Source organism: Lissotriton vulgaris, chromosome 1_1, assembly GCF_964263255.1.
Source record: "Lissotriton vulgaris chromosome 1_1, aLisVul1.2, whole genome shotgun sequence".
NCBI classification, from domain to species: Eukaryota; Metazoa; Chordata; class Amphibia; order Caudata; family Salamandridae; genus Lissotriton; species Lissotriton vulgaris.
Window position 1 is genome coordinate 76,569,113 of NC_141685.1, and position 18,040 is coordinate 76,587,152.

The 18,040-nt window shown below is 47.2% G+C and overlaps 1 protein-coding gene across 1 annotated transcript in view; it reads right to left on the reverse strand.

Moving 5' to 3' along the window:
- Positions 1-18,040, reverse strand: part of LOC147737390 (uncharacterized) — a 110,540-nt gene that overhangs the window by 9,819 nt on the left and 82,681 nt on the right. The window lies entirely within an intron of this gene.

Below are 18,040 nucleotides of genomic sequence, written 5' to 3' on the forward strand. Positions count from 1 at the left end.
GGGAAATCTATCACAAACTAAAGGAAACCATTATGTGAGAATTTTCTGCCTCCTCAGTACTGTGCAACTTGTAACAAGGGACTATGAGAGGTCTTGGACCGGGCCTGTGACCTGGAGGGTCACACCAAGTGTGCCCTTATTTAAGGCAGAGGACTGTCATGGGTTTAACAGCTAGAGCAGTGGTAGCGATGCACCCTGTTGTAAGGATCAATAGCCTGATGAGACCGGGCCAAGAGCAGGCCCGTTTGTGCCCGTTCGTGACTGATCGTTTCTGGGCCGGCCCCCCCCCCCCCTTGTTTTTTCTACTACTCCTCGACATCCTTAGTGTGGGGAGATGTCCTGTCGAGAAACCAGGAGCAAGTCATCTTTAGCCGGAGCGGCTATTACTGGAGGTATTGAGAAATTTCTGATTAGAGCTAATACCCTCATTGACACTGAAATAAACGTTCTCGAGAAGCGTTTATCAAAGGAACTATCTGCCTACAAAAGATCTTCCCTTGGTACTCTGGCTAATGCTAAAACCCCCGACCGGCTTACAGAGACTAGTAATAACGCCACGGTGGGCCCATCCTTAACAACTACTGAGACCAACCCGGCGTCACTTGATCTGGACATATTGGTTAACGAAATTCTTCCAGAAATTGATATGGTCCTTGATATTAATGTGCCCATTCCCTCAGATTCCGCTGTTATTTGTGATACTATATCAAATGGGGTTAATGACGGGGCTGCAACCAAAAGTAAAAGGCCATATAACTCGAAATCGGGTGGCAAATCAAAATCTGCCAAACATCAACATGATACCCTTAATCCCACACAAGGTTCATCCCAACCTTTACCTAGCTTGGATTTTTCTTTAGAAACCCTGGGAGCCCACTTTAAATCTTTTTTATTCCCCCTAGAGTCCAAACTGGAACGCATTGAACTTCGTCTGACTAACATTGAGAAAACCTCTGCTGCTATTCTAGCTAGATTCCTCAAGTCTAATATTCTCTCTAATCCCTCTAACCCCCAAATCACCCCCACTAATCTAGGTCCCCCTCTAGTGAATACTGCTGTTCCCTCTTTGCAACCCCCTATGGGCAATCTAGCCCCGATTCAAAGCAGCAATTCTAACATTCCTTCTTTGCTACCAGTAGGCCCACTTCAATCAATGACCACTACTAACGGGGCCACATCCAACGATCATATAGCTCCCCCACCCCCTGATAAGATTGTCCCTAGACCACGTAGGCCTGACCTGCCCCCTGAAGCCAATCGCTTCATGGTAGTTTTGGCCGGTGTCCCTCCCCTAGAGGTTGGAGAAGCCGAGACTTTCCAATCCCTCAAAAGTAAAGTCATTAGATGGCTGAACTGGAATAGACCCCTCCCGGCCCACCTTCATAATGAAATTATCATGGTTAGAAGGGTACCTTGGCTGGGTAAAACCAGAAAGTCTATAATTGGGGACTGTATCACGGTAAGTTTTCGAGACCCCAGGACAGTTTTGCACATATGTGCCGGGTTTAATAGATCCCTCGATTCCACCACCCAGACGCTGCCAGTGTCCTTCTTCTTTCCCCCTATCCATATGCATCATGATCAAGGCCGAGGTAATTGGACGAGGGTTGAGCGGAGGGGCAGATTTCGTGGATATGAAGCAAGACCGGTCTTGTTGCCTCCGGAGACCCCCTTCTGCGATTTTAACCGATTTAACTGTCTTAACGGGTTAGATGGAGTCGACTGACTACCTCCAACTTATGTCTCAGTCCCCACCCTCCCTGCTACTGGTAACAGTTTAGTAGCAGCTATGGGTAAAAGTTTATCCATCACTCCTGCACCCGTAATGTCCCCCACCGCTACCTCGGTACATTCACTATCCCAGGGAACTGACCCCCCTGGTAACAGTTTAGTAGCAGCTATGGGTAAAAGTTTATCTATCACTCCAGCCCCCGTAATGCCCCTCACCCCTACCTCGGTACATTCACTATCCCAGGGAGCTGACCCCCCTGTCCCTTCCCACCCTCCTGTTCCTACGGTCTCCTCCGTTGCCATTATGCCATCATTGACATTTTCTAGTGTACCAGAGGCTATTGAACCAGCCTCCTGTACCCCCGGCTTCAAATTTGCCAGCTGGAATATTGCTGGCTGAAGCCGACAAATGTCGTCCTTGGGCTGGAGCTAAATCCTTTCCGAGTTTGATGTCTTATGTTTTCAGGAGACGTGGGTAACAACTGATATCATCTTTGATGGATTTGTGTCATATAACAACCCGGCACAAAGGTCTAATATGGGCAGGGCCAAAGGGGGGCTAGTAATCTTACTTTCTGTGAACCTCCCTGTCCGTGTGAAATTGCACCAGACTGTGGGTTTTCACTCGCAAATTTTAAGCCTGGAACACAAAAGGGGTCATGTAACCCTGTTGATTAACCATTACAACAATTTGTTCGATGCTTCAAATACCTCAGTTGTGCAGTTGAGCAGTGAGTAATATTTGTAAAGGCATCCATAAACCTCTTGATATCATCTGGGGAGAGGATTTCAATATTCGTACTTGCCCTCACTCATTCACTAAAATTTGCGGGTATGACGGGGATAATGGGGAAAATCGGGCACATTTTATACACTCCCCTTATGGTGACTCCCTTAACTCTTTTATGCTTAACCTGGATCTACTGATACATTCCCCGGCCACAGACCATGAGGGTAATCCAGTACAGACTTTTGTAGGAATGAATATGGCCTCTGTTATTGACCATTTATTAGTTTCTGTACATATTGTTCCATTTTGTACGGTTCCTACTGTTGTAGATTTTTGAAGTCGCTATCATAATGCCATCACCATGTTGATCTCTATCTGGGGGTCTCCGGTTAACATCCAGCGTACGATAGTAGAAGACTTAACCCCCTGTAGGCAGAACGGCATCCGCATTAAATGGTGTGTGGATAACTCCGAGAAGCTGCAGCACAAAATTGTAGGAGCGGGGTCTGTAGCAATAATTAAATGTTTGGATCCAGAGGCATCCTCTCAGTGTATTATAGCCAATTTTGAGGAATTAGGTACTATCATAAAAAGATCCCTTACCATCACCAACGGCTTATCAAAGAAGGCAAATGCCGGTTGGTTTGATAGTGCATGCACCAAATCCCTCCAAGAACTTAAGCGGGCACTCTCTAAACAACCCAGAGACAGGGAGACCATTACATACCACAGGCAGACATACAAACAGCACCTAACACGTAGAAAACATGAGCTAAGGGAGCTTGCCTGGGATGATCTGACTAAAGCTGCAATACTGCATGATAGTAAGCTCTTTTGGAATACGGTCAACAGCCCTTTTCTTGTAAAGGAAGACTTCCCTATACTATCAGCTCAGGTTAGCGAAGATAATTGGGTTTTATATTTTACAGAAATCTTTGACCCGGCTAGGGAGGACTGTGCTAGCTCTTCTGCCGCCCTGTATGAACCTAAGCTATCCCTGGGTATTACTCTTCAAGAATTGGAAATTGCCATCAGTCAGAGTAAAGGGTGGAAGGCACCGGGACCGGATGGGGTCCCGGTTGACCTGTATAAATCCAACTTGGCACTTTGGAGCCCGCTTCTGACCCAGGTGTTTAATGCCTCAGTTAGGGATAGTACACCATCTACCTGGAGTGAATCCATAATTCTACTGATCTACAAGAAGGGAGATAGAGGAGAGGCTAAGAACTACCGCCCTATCTCCCTTCTGGATTCCTCACTCAAGATTATGAGCAGGGTCCTACTAATGCGATTGGAGGAATGGGCAGAGGACAATAAAATTCTAGCTGAATCTCAATATGGCTTCCGTAAGGGTCTTGGGACAACAGAGCAGTGTATTAATCTCGATCTTATCATCGGGAAATACACCAAAGCGAAACAGGGTTCTTTATTTCTCAGTTTCGCTGATCTCTCAAGTGCCTTTGATCTAGTGGATCATACTTTGTTATGGTCCACTTTATTGGAAATGGGAGCCCCTTCAGCAATATTATACTTCCTGGCCAGACTCTATAATAAATTATCAGCCCAGATCCGCTTTGGCCAGGCTGGGGAATGTACCAGGAAAATCAGGGTTAAATCAGGCATAAGGCAAGGCTGTGTGTTGGCCCCGTTGCTTTTCTCCCTTTTTATAAACTCTATGGAGTCCGAATTGAAGAGGGTACAGGCAGATTCCCCACAGGTTGGTGGTTCCCCTGTGCCGGTCCTGCTATATGCTGATGGTACGGTTCTACTCTCGCGTACCCCGAATGGACTCCAAAACCTTATGAACTATTTTTACGATTTTATTAAGGGGAGAAAACTAAAAATTAATAACTCTAAGACCTTCATTATGGCCTGCGGGAAACAGATGAAACTTTCTAAACCATTTCATTTTAACAATCACAGAATAGAGGTAGTGGACAAATTCTGTTATCTCGGCATAACTTTTAATAACAGAGGGACTTGGGCACCAGAGATTTTAAACGTGAATGCCAAGATGGGCAAAAGCTCCTCCGGAGTATTCCGCTTTGCATCCAAACTAGGTAGTCGTCGCATCCCTGACATGTTAAATATCTATAGACATAGATATGTATCTATTGCCCTATATGGATCAGGTATATGGGGCTACTGTAATTACAGGGATCTGCAAGTTACAGAGAACCAGTTCCTTAAAAGACTCCTTTGCCTTCCCTCCTCGGCATCCACTGAACTGAGCCATAGAGAGGTGGGCGTGGATTATCTTACAGACTTAACGGGATTGAGACCTCTTATGGCTTGGAGGTCAATCTGGGCTAAGGATAATACCGATTTTACCAGGCAGATCATTTTAGATTGTCTTCGGTTGGACAATGCCCGTAAGATCCCCTGGTTAAATTATGTCTCATCTTCTTACAGTGAAATTTTTAATCTTGATATTTTTGATGACCCCCTGAGTACCGTCACTGTACCAAAAAAGGAGCTTAAAAATGTTTTTCTAGGGACCAAATCTAACCTGCGTAGTGTCCAATGTAGCCTCATGTCTACTCACGTATTTTACCACTCTAACATGTTGGACGATTGGGGCATGCCTATGTACTTAAAAGCCATTACCAAACAATCTCACCAGTTTGTTCTCACTAGGTTGAGATTAGGCATTGCCCATAACTTGGTGGCTTTTCCACAGATGAAAATGTATAGTCCAACCCCTTGCCCCTGTGATGGCAAAGCAAAGCAAAGCACATTGCACTTTATGCTTATCTGCCCTTTTTACTTGCACCTTCGTCTCTACTACCTCAAACCTGTTTTTAAGAAATATTCTGTGTTTACTACTGCCCAAGCGATGAAATTGTTATTTGCACTTGATACGTTGGACATTTGTTTCTTTACCGCTACCTTTTTACTAAAAGCTGTCTCTCATAGGAATAGCCTGGTGTTTTAACCTTGGTCTTTATAAATATCTGATTGTCTGGCCGACATACCTGATACCATTTGAGCTGTTTAGCTTATTGAAATATGTGTTGCACGTTTTGTATTTTATTCTGTATTTTTAATACTGTATGCTTTTATGATTGTTTTGAATAATCAAATAAAGCTTTGAAATTTGAATTTGATTGCTGGTACCGGTTCTGAAGAGCCTAGAAGCCTGCCTGCCTGCTTGCCTGTCAGGTTAGAGAAGGGATTTTGACTATCCAACAGGAGGACGAGGCTGTCCTGGAAGAAGCAAGGTCCAGCGCATCCCTTGCAGCTGTATGGGGCCGGAGGAAGCCAACTACTGGAAATCCATCCAGCAGGACAGGGAGTCAGACGGTTCCCCCAGACTCTCCCAACAGCTCAATGCAGAAAATAATACTCTAAGACAACGCCCATGACGACGCCCAGTCCGGTGATGAATGTGTGCTGCCAACCAGCTCATGCAGGGCTGCACATGCCACATTCTTAACAAACCCAAGAGCGGCTGAATCTACGGACTTCCTGGAGAGACTGTGTGGGGCTGTATCTGCCAAATTCCTGAGCGGTCCATGAAAGAAGCCCATGAGGGACTACAACTACCCAAGTGTCGAACACCCTGCCTGAAGATACGCCTGGGGTTCAGCCAGCCATACGTTGTGGGCTCAATTGCAGATGGTGGGGCCCCCAGAGGGCCTTCACTCACCAACAGGCCAGGTGTACCGCAAAGCTTTAGGACTGCTGATCTTCACTGTAAACTGTAAAGAAAAGGCAAAGAGGGTGCCCTACTGAACGCTGCCATGCACCCAGGACGTAAGAGCTCCACAAAAGCCTGCTAGTGGGCCAGAGCTCTCTCAAGCGCGCAGGCGTGCCCTGCGAATGCTGGACAGCTGGAAAGGGACCCTGACAGGACCGACTCATGTTGTGAAGGGGTAAGACACTTAAGACTGAGAGCACTTGTGTATGAGGGTGAATGAACTGCACTTTTCTCCCGCTCTGACCCTGGTCAGAAGCAAGAGTCTCCTTTTTAATTTGTTATTGTATTTAAAAATTGTGTGAAAATACTTCCTACCTGCATTTAATTCTGTGGTGTGAAATACTTCCTTCTTACACTTTACTCTGTTGGGGGCACTCTGAGCTGGTTGATAGGCTCTGTGGGAACTTCCGCTCTGTGTTTTGGGAATTGGAGTTAGCGCTCTAGTTTTGCGTGCTAACGCGCACTCACGCACGCATTATCGGCTTTAAATCTTGCCGATTACGCCTTCGCACAGCGGACGCGCGCAGTGGGTGCGCCAGTGGCAAGCCCATCTGCACCCGTCCGCGCCAGGACGTGGCCAGGGGCCAGAACCTCTGCTCGACCCTCTTCAGACAAGTATGGCTATGATAGGGATCAGCTGTTTAGAGTTAAAGGTGAGAGCAGGAGTGAGTGCGTGCATAGTCTGTCTTTAGAGGAGAAGAATATATGTTGCCCTCTATGTAACTATAATTTTAAGCCCCTCCAGGCTGCTCCCCCATTGACTAATGGTAAGGGTAAAGTAAAACCTATTTCCATTATTTTACTTAGCTTTCGCTCCCTCCAAAAACATTCTATTCAAATTCACCTTCTTCTTGAGGAGAGGAGTTCTGATGTACTCTTTCTCACGGAAACATGGACGAATAAGGATTCTTATGCGGATATAGTGTAAGCTCTCCCCCCAAACTACGCAATTTTTAGGCAAGATCGTGCCATTTGTGGGGGGGGGGGACTGCTAATATTTGTAAAGACATCTATAGATGTAGAGCCACCAACTGCCACATATCTGATTGTAAAAGCCTTTCGTTTGGCATAAGTTGACCTCCAACCTGTACTTTTTCCGGGATTCTTATATATTGCCCACCAGGAGCACTGGGTAATTTCTGTGAATACCTCCCAGAGGTAGCTGCCAGTGAGGCGAGTCTGTCGTCCAATTTTTCTATCTTGGGTGATTTGAATTCACACTTTGAGGATCTCGATTACTCCCTCATGAATGACCTTATTGAATGCCTAGAAACATTTCAATTCAAGCAAATAGTGACTGGCCCTACTCATAATCTGGGACATTTGCTTGATCCCTTATTGACAAATCTCACAGACATCGCTTGGGTTGAGTCATTGAGATTCCTTGGTCTGATCACTTCCTTTTAGCTTTTATCTGGACCCCCCAAGAGTCCTTACAACCGTCGGTTAGAACTAAAAAATTCGGCCGTATATGGTCTAAACTTCCAGTGGAAAGATGGGCAAACAGTCTTATAGAGTCCACTCCCATTCCTCATTCTGACCCAACTTAGACGAATGAGAATTTTAACAATTGGCTGGAGTCTTCGCGTGACATAATTCTCCCAAAGAAAGAGCTTTGTCACTGTGTAGGCCCAAATAAGAAAGCTTGGTATACTCATACTCTGGGACAGCTTAAGAAATCTTGTAAACAACTCAAAAGGACATGGAGGAAGGACTTTACAGCAATACGTAAGGGCAAATATAGAGAGGCAATTAAGGTCTATAAAAAGGAAATAAAAGCTGCCCAAGCCAGCTATTATCACGGAAAAATCTTCTCAGCATCTAATTTCCCTCGGGAAATGTTTAAAATTATAAAATCTCTTCTCCCCCACCCCTAGTTTCCCTGTTGATGGTGATAATGCTTTAAAGCGTTGTGAGGAGTTAGCTAACTTTTTTTTCCATCAAAGTTCACAACATCTATTCTAGTTTTCACCAAAGGATCCTAGATACAAATATTTAACTGCTGCCACAACAGGCTATTCTGGATGAGTCCCCTCTACTTTCCCTGCCTGTACTGCAGGATCTTTTGAAGTGTCTGAAATCAGGATCGCCTGCAGGCCCTGCCCCACCGGCCACTCTGAATTTGGTCCCAGAGATAGTGTGCCCAGTTTTGCAGGATGTAATAAATGCCTCGCTTTGAACGGGCCAGGTGCCCTGTCTTTGGAAACAGGCTAGAGTCAGGGCCCTCTTAAAAAAAAGAAATTTGGATCCGAAGGACTGGGCCAACTATCGCCCCATTTCTTTACTGCCAGGAATTAGCAAACTAACAGAAAAATATGTGAATTCCGTATTGGCAGCTCATCTTGAGGAAAATGACTACCTCCACCCGACTCAGACCGGATTCAGGCATCATCAGGGCATGGAGACGGCCCTCCTTGCTGTGGTGGAAGAATCCAGAAAGGTCATGGATGATGGAGGGTGCGCTGCTATTATTTTATTAGATCTCAGCGCAGCCTTCGACACCGTGAACCATCATATCTTGATCCAAAGGTGGGAGTCACAGGCACTGCCTTAAATGGCTACATTCCTTCTTGACAGATAGATCTTTTGCCGTCTTTAAAGAAGGAGCCCTCTTGCAGCAAAGACCTTTGCCGTATGGAGTTACCCAGGGGTCGTCACTGAGCCCTACCATGTTGAACATCTATATGAGGCCTTTGGCGGGGGTGGTACTCCCTTGGGGAATACACATTGTGACCTATGCTGATGACACCCAATTAGTGGTGTCTCTTAGTCAGCAAGATAAATCTGAGCCGGGCTTAGCTGCCTGCCTTGCTAAGGTATCTGAATGGATGGAGCTGTCCTTTCTCAAGTTAAATGGGGCCAAGACAGAAATCATGATCCTGGGCCATGCATCCCCCAACAATTTAGATCTTATGTGGCCCAGTTGTCTTGGTTCTCCGCCGGCTCCGAAGAAACAAATGAAGAGTTTGGGTGTCTGGTTGTATTGCAACTTGAACCTCTCTTCGCCCGCATTTAAAGTGGCGGGGACCTGTTATGGTCTTCTTACGTGGATACGTAAGATCCTTTCCTTGCGCCCATTTGATGCCAGACGGTTGTTGGTTCAGACCCTCATCATGTCTCAGCTGGACTCCGCGAACGCAGTCTATTTTGGTGGGCCACAGGGAATTATTAAGAGATTACAGATGTCCCAGAATTGCGCGGCCCGTCTTTTGTTGAACATCCCTAAACGTAATTCTGTTAAGTGGGCGCTTGGTTGGCTGCACTGGCTCCCTGTTCAAGAAAGAATCAGGTTTAAGGTCATGTGCATTGTCCACTAGTCTATCTCTGGTAATGGTCCCTCCTTGATTCAGTCCATGGTACAACCTTATTGCACCAAGAGGACCTTAAGGTCTAGTAATAAGCAACTGCTTGCAGTCCCTAGGATCAAACGGGTCGGTCTGGAGGCCGGCTGTTCTCTTATAATGCAGCCAATTCTTGGAATCAGCTCCCAGATTTCATCCGCCTTGAATCTGACCATCTTAGATTCAGGAAGCAGCTGAAGACCTTCCTCGTTCCGTGATCAGTGGTGATTGAATGGTGTCACAGGAAGTGTTGGGATGCCCTGGGGTAGCCATGCGCTATACAAGTGTGTATTCATTCATTCATTCATTCATTCATTCACATGTACTATATCCATGCCAATCCTAAATGCCCCTGGATGGGATGAGGGATCAGAACCAGAAGAAAAATAAATCATACCAGGGAGGGCAGGGATAGACATGAGTGAGCGCAGCACCCGACAACTTACAAGGCAGAGGTATTGACCTGCTTTGGATTAATGTAGTATTGGGTGCAACTGAGTGAGTGAAGTACATTTTCTTGACAGGATAAGCAGTGTGCTGGTCATTCATTCTTTTGAGTCTGTAGGTTTACTGCTGAGCTCTGAGTTCAAGCAGCCAACATTACAAAGCTGAGAATTCTGGGACTACTCGCCCTCGCTACCTTGAGAGTCAAGTAAAAAAAGGGTTTACTCTGACCAGTTTGCACAGCTGTTCTAGGACAGGTCTCGGACATTAAAGGAAATGATGTCAACCCAGTGGGCTCTGTCTACACCGTGGACCCTTACCTGGATTGAACACAAAGGTGAATCAACACAGCCCGCTGCAGCATGTACAGCAGCTACTATTACGGAGCCAAGTTTGAGTAGTATCACGCTTTCACGTAAAACACTATTCAGATTGAGCACATATTAACAGTGCTGTGCGCAGAATTAGCTGACCCTGCTGTCACTTGCACGACTTGAGACATTTACAGTGTCTGATTACAGTTTCAGAGTGCTGGTGTGAACATTGAGAAAACCGCTTCCCACTGTGATATATATTTAAATCAATATGCATACCTGCAGTTTCCATTGTACCATCCCGGCAGGTGGTGCGCACAGCACTTAACAGGGCGGTGGGAGCAGCTCTGGCGTTTGAAAGCGGCAGTGGGGAGGCGCCCTCGGTCCTTAAATGCACAGCAAATGTAACGAGATAAGAATATGATTTGCATCCCTTTTTACTGAAACGGAACTCCGAGCGGCTGAAAACATCAAGCACCCGTAAGAGTGCTCATAGACAAAGGAAAAAGCAGTCCCTATTGCAGTTGCCAAAATGGGACAAGTGGAAGACTACAAGCAAATGGGGCGGTGCCCCATGGGAGGATACAATACATGAAAAAGAAGGACAAATAGAACAGATTAACCACTTGCAGCAAGGATGTGTAGAGAACAATGAAAGAAACAAATGAAAAGCAATGGGTGGGCTGGAAGCCCACAAAGTATACACAACATGTCTCGAAAGACAGCCCAAGCGCTGCCTAGCCTCGATCTTAAAATAGAGTGGAGCTAATAAAGAAACAGCCCAAGCAGGAAGCAGGACTGGTTAGGATGTTACTGACCAAATTAACAGGGGAAAAGAGAGGATTAAAAGATGTGACCTACCATATGGGATTGACCAATCAAAAAGTGATTTAGATCTGCAGTTGACATTTTCAGTAAACAAAAACAGCTGGGCTGATAACCTGCACATGCTAGGATGAAAACAGAAACATCTGTAGGTTCCTGCACTTGCAGCAAATTAAGATGGCCTACCCCAGACCACGACATTAGTCTATATTTATTCTATTGACCTCCCTACAAATGAAACAAAAAAATCTTGCTACCAACATAAATGCACTAAGCACACACTTTCCAGCTGCTGCCAATGCCAAGCACCCATACTTTCAAAATACCATCTGATCACTACAGTCTCATCCACATCCTTCATCCAACTTAATCTACCCACTCATCAAGCACACCACCCAATCTGCCACTGCCATTCCGTCATACTTTCCTCTAAGATCACCACTATTGGGAACACCCTGATACCTCACTTACTGCCTCTCTTCTCCTTTTTATCTATGTACTGCTCTCTCTCCCTTCCCTGCTTTTTTCACCTGGTGAACTCCGGATTTCTCAAATCAGCTAATCCATCAAGCACACCATCTGGTCCCTTCATGGTCACTAATATTATACACCTTTGGATATATTTCTCTGCTGAAACTCTATTAAATCTCTCTTGCCTTCTGTATCTGCTTGCAGCACTCAACACTTCGGTTCACCAACACTTAGACTGGACAGTGAACCAACTAGCCTACAATAGGCACCAACCTCAGAACGTGTACCAGATGTTTTAAACAGAAGTAAAATAATATTGTGTGCAAACTTCATAAATGCCCTCTGTCCAAAGGCACCACCCTTATCCCTCAGGGTCAATCATATATGTCAACTTATATTAAAGTTGCACCACATTCCAATTTATGTTCAATCAACTCAATTTGTATCCAGTCCGTTTTAACAAGGTGATTGAAATGTCTTCTTTATGGCTTTATTTTCCTTCTTTTTAAATAGGCCGCAGCCAATGCGTTTCGTTCTGCAAACAAGAACTTCTTCAGGGTATTTGTAAATTCCAAAATGTCATTAGATAGATGATGATTTAAGTGCCACTCCTTGGTTTATCTTGTAGCAATATGCTCCTTGCATGTTGACCTTATCGTCTTCATGCACAGGCCAAGGTTGATTGCCGGGTATGATGATGTGATACAATAGTCACTCAAAATTCTCCAAGGCATATATGAGTTAAACCCAGCACATGTCGTACCTTGCGAGGGGGTCTATACGCCCAACTCGACTTCTCAGCATTTTGCAATTCCCGCCCGTGATTCGGCAGGTCAACAAGTGGAAGAGATGCAAGGTGACAAATGTCTTCCCCTGTTGGGGTGAAGGCAAGAATTAATCGGTTCTGATGACTGAAAAAATGAAAACAGAACAATTGATATTTGGAACCAATGCACGTTTCCCAACCGCAACTTTTCCATAGCAGCTAAAACATAAAAGAGGAGGCGTGGCGTTATAAGTGGTGAATTCAAACAATGCGCTGCGACAATCATGGATTTCCCCTCTTTAAGCTGAAAAATGAACTCAAATATTAGGGCTCATCATAAAAGTACGCGTTTTTCATGTTGGCACAGGGGGCTAAGTAGAGCAGGGTATTCTGCTAGCAGGCAGATAATCCCATATAATGTGGGTCTTAGAAACCAAATGAGGCAAGGATTTCATAGAATTCCATGTAGGGCGTCACAGTTCAATGTAGAGCGTCACAGTAGGAAATGGGTTCACTGCCTAGGGCTCGTCAGTAAAGTGCACGTCCTGCATATTGGCACAGTAGGCTAAATTAAGCTGACCATTCTGCTAGCAAGCAGGTAAAACAAGAAAGTCATGAACAGCCGACGCATGTTTCGCCCCCATGAGCTTTTTCAAGGATCTAATTTGATAAAATCGTGTCCAAATGTTCATAACACTGCTTTTGAAAAGTTAGCCTCCTTAATAGTTATTTCCGAACAGTTATCGGATGAAGTGCCACCCCAACAGGCAGTGATGTCAACTACTTTCGAAATAATGGGTCCTTTCTATACGCTGCCTCATATAGACGCTTCGTTCTCTTTTTGTTTTATTATTTACTCGGACCTTGCCAAGTCCATTCTGCGTCTTGCCACATATAGCGCTACTTGTAACAAGTAGCGCTGTATGCGGCAAGACGCAAAATGGCCTTAGCAAGGTCTGAATAAATATGGTCCAGCGAAGGTCAGACTCAGTGTGCTGGGCCTCAATCCAGTGGTTCACCAGGGGTGCAGCTCGTTTGCCTAACCTTTTATTGGATTTGTGTTCACCCATACAGAGTCTGCATTCCCTGCCCGTTTCTCCAATATAACCTATGTCGCTGGGACTAGAAGATGACGACTTAGATGCAGCATGCTGCTAGCGAGAGAGGTGGCTATACGGGCCGGTTTCAAACTTATTCAGCTAAAATTACCTCACAGGGCATACATTACAAGGACCCGGCTGTACTGTATCGGGCGAATTGACAATGACCCTTGCCATAGAGGGTTCCGGCAGAACAGTACCCTACTCTACATGCTCTGGAACTGCCCCAGGCTTCAGGGTTTCTGGAGGGTGGAGGGTGGCCGGATTTCAGAGGTCCTAAAATTCACCCAGGAATTCACACCACAGCTGGTGACTTTGGGAATTTGGGAGGGAAGATACAATAGATTGCTACAGGCTTTTGGTCTGCAATGAGGCACTGATGGTAGCCTGCCGAGATGTGATCTGATACTGTAGGCAGGACAGGATTCAGTCTTTGAGTGAACAGGAAGTGAAACTAAATTGGTACATGATGCCTGAAATCTGGAGTGTCAGTCCCGGCGATGCCTGAGCAAGTTTGGAAAGGTGTAGGGCCCCTGGCGAACATCAGAAACCACAGATCTCTGAGCCCAGAGGAGACAACAGTGCGACTCCCAGTGGGAGGCCTGGGAGAGCAAGCTGAGGTCTACCAAGGTATATTTGGGTCTGAAGAGCCGCAGATTGTCAGTTTGTGGGATTTACTTTATATCATTATTAATCCATTATTGTCATTTCCGTCGGGTATGCAGTGGATGCTTGTTTGTTGGGACCTGTTCGTGCGGAGAACTCAAAAAGAAAGGTTTATATTTATTCATTTATTTTTAATGATGAGCGTCTTGTGCTTAGAAAGACCTCACGGCGCTGCAGCACGCCAGACAAGCATATCAATAGAGTCTTAACAAAGTGACTGAAATAGAGCAACCAGAACAACACAAAGAGAAGGAGGGCAAAGGGAAGCTGCTTCTGGGACACTGCTTGACGACCAGTGAATGAGTGAACTTACTGACATTAGTTCCTCTTCAACACTACAAAGGCCAACTTAGTATTGGGACAATGTGATTAATGCCCCGCTGATGACTGCTTTTTTTTGCTAATTGCATATGTTTATGTTAAAAGTATTTTATTGAAAGAGTACACATATAAGAAAGACATTCAAGCAATGACATTTGTGCTGTAACCCCGGGAGCCCATCTTCAAGATAATGCTACGTGTCCCGCAAATGCAGTAGAGGCTGCATGAGCTCCATTTCCATCCACATCACATTAAATAACACCCTGAGGTAGAAATGAAGTCCCTGTACCCTCTCCCTTTTAAAGAAATAGTTTCCCCCCAACTCCCCCCCACCCTCCCTTGCCCCCCTACTCCCATCCCAGTACCCCCGTCCAGTGTCTTGTCTAGCTAAACCTTCTGAGCTCAGCCCACCCCCCTAACCCCTAGCCCTATCCAGCCCGTGGCCATTATGCGGTGAAGTCCAGGGTTGGTGTCAGTCTCAAGAGCCTCAGGTACCTCGGACAGGTTAGTTCCCTGAACTCGGAGGCCAGTAGTGCATGAAAGGGCTGCCACAACTCCTCGAATTGATCTACTTCCCCGGCCATCATCAGTGATAATTTCTCCATACCCAGGACATGCCATAACCTATGTAGCCAAACCGTGATGGATGGAACAGTGGTAGTCCGCCAGTGTATTAGAACGTTCTGAACGCAATTTGTCTACCCCTGCGTGATTTTAGTGGGTACATCAGCCCGTTAGGCAAGTCCAACAGGAATTATGCTGGGAGGCGGGGCAACTCTATCTTAAAGTGGATGTCGATCTCATCTAGCACCTCCTTCCAGTAAAGGCTCAACAACGGGCACTCCCACAGGACATGTGTCAGTGTACCAGGTTGCCCACACTCCCGCCAACAGGTATTATCAATACGTCTATCCATCTCATGCAACCGCTCCGGAGTGTAATACCAGTATGTAGACACTTTAGTGAATGTTTCAGTTAGTCCTATATGGTATGCAGAGTGTCGGGCGCGGTATGAAATCTGGTCCCACTCTTTATGGCTCAGTGTTCTTCCCAGCTCCCTGTTCCAGCGTTCCCTACCTGGGTTATGAAAGTGTGTGGGGGGAGGCTGTAACATTTTATAACGATCCGTGATGAGCTTAGTGTCTGAGGCTCACGTCACTAACCATTTCTCATACGGCAATAATTTCCTGTATGCCAGCTCACGCACCTGTGGCTGCAAAGCCCAGTGTCGCACCTGCCAGTAGCGCATCCTATCTGTCTCGGCCAAACCATACTCCTCCTTGAGAGTCTGGAAAGGGAGAACTCCGTCCGGCCCGTACACATGGAAGAGGGTCCTGCAACCGGCGGCACGCCAGTGTGCAAAAGCTCCCTGGGTAATCCCCGGCGTGAAGTCCGGGTTGTCTGCAATAGGTGTAAACGGAGAGGGGAACGTGGTAAGGCTGTGTGCATTGTTAGTAGCATCCCACACCCTCAGAGGAACCCGCGTTACAAAAGACGCGTAGAGATTCGGGGGGCGATGAGCCCTACGCAGAAAGGGCACCTCTTGTAAGGGACGGCCCGCCACCGCCTGATCCTGGAACAACCAGTGCTTGTCCGACTCCCATCGGCTCCATTCGACTAGGTATCTCAGCTGCGCCGCTTGAAAATATTTGCGCAAATCTGGGACCCCCAGTACCCCCGATTCCGGTGCCAACGTGGAGAGAACCCTCCTCATCCTAGGCTTGCGGCCTTGCCAAATAAAACTGGACAGAGCCGACTGTGTCTGCTGGAGCCAGCCCGTAGGCGGCTGCAACGGCAGGGCCCGGAATAGATATAAGATCTGTGGGAGGACCGTCATTTTAACCGCCGCCACTCTCACGAGCCACGATAAAAAGCCCTTACTCCACCACCCCAGTTCCTCCTTAATCTTTCCAGTCAAAGCCGTATAATTGGCTGTCACCATGGCCTGCAATGTAGGTGCCAACAGGATGCCCAAGTACTGGACCTGGTGGGCTGACCAATGCATGGGGAAGAGGCCCTGCAACTCCCGTCGTGTTGCAGGAGTCAGGGAGGTGTCCAGTGCTGTTGATTTTCCCATATTCATTTTGAACCTAGCCACCCGTGAAAAAGCCTCCAATTCGCCAATGCACGCAGGCAGAGTACGCCTCGGTTCCTCTAAGGTCAGAATCACATCGTCCGCATAGAGGCTGACCGTGTGTGTATATCCCCCCATCCTCACTCCAATCGCGTCCGGGTTCTGCCGGATTCTCTGGGCGAAGGGCTCCATGTACATAGCGAAAAGGAGTGGGGACAGTGGGCAGCCCTGTCTGGTGCCCCGTTCAATGCCAAACCTTTGAGAGCTACAGCCATTGACCCGCACCACTGCCGACGGGAACCGGTAGCAATTAAAAACCAGGGTGCGAAATTTTTCACCGATGCCCATCCTCACCATAACCCGTTCCAGATAGGGCCAGTGCACCCGGTCGGACGCCTTTTCAGCATCAACGATAGGAGCATTCTTTCTCCAGGAATCCGGGAAGCCTTCTCCAGAATATGTACTACCCTCTTGGTGTTATCCACCGTCTGCCTCTCGGGGACAGAGCCAGCCTGGTCCGACTCCACCAGACCCGGCAAATGGAGCGCTAAGCGCGCCGCTAGAATTCCCGTATAAAGTTTTCAATCCACGTTCAAAAGGGAGATCGGACGGTACGAGCTGCATTGGGTTCGGTCCTTCCCTGGTTTAGGTATGACCGAAACTGTGGCCTGCAGGAGATCCGGTGGGATCGCCCCTGGTTCGGAGAAGGAATTAAACAATTTAGTCAGTATAGGGGCCAGCGTGGCGCTGAACGTCCTGTAGAAGAGCGCTGTGTAGCCGTCCGGGCCAGGGGCCTTACCATGTTTAAGCCTGGAGATGGCAGCAATTACCTCCTCGACCCGTATCTCCCTTTCGAGATATTCCGTTTGAGATGTTTCTAGGGACGGAAGGGTGACTGAGTCCAGGTAGTCCTCCGACTCCTGCGCCATCAGGCTCTCCCCAGTGTATAATTCCACATAAAATCGACGGAAGGCCTCGGCTATCTGAACATCCTCCGCGACCAGCCCGTCATTTTCTGCCGCAATCTCCTTCACCCGATGGCGTTCGTGGGCCACCCTGAGTTTGTTCGCCACGAAGGCGGCCACACCTGTCCCCCCCTGTGTAATAAGCGTGTTTCAGTTGTAGTGCTGCATATTCCGCCCTATCCATGTCCAGGGATGACAGGAGCTTCCTCGCCGCCTTCAGCTGTTTCCAAATCCTAGGGGCCCCCGTACGGCGGTGCACCTCTTCCAGTTCCCTAACTTTTTGCGTGAGCTCATCCCGTTTCTCTCTCCGTTCCCTGTTCTCCGCCGAGGAGACCGCGATGAATTCCCTCTGACCACCACCTTAAGTGCGGCCCACTGCGTCGCCACCGCCGTGTCTGCGTTGTCATTATGCGTTTGGAAGTCCCTGATCGCCGCCGTAACCCTTTGCACGACTGTTTTCTTATGTAAAAGAGCGTCTCTGAGGCGCCAGACCCCTCGGGGGGCCCGATCAGCCGGCAGAGAGAAACTACCGAAACCGGCGCGTGATCAGATAGAGAGATGACCCCCACCTCCGACGTCGTAGCCAGATCAC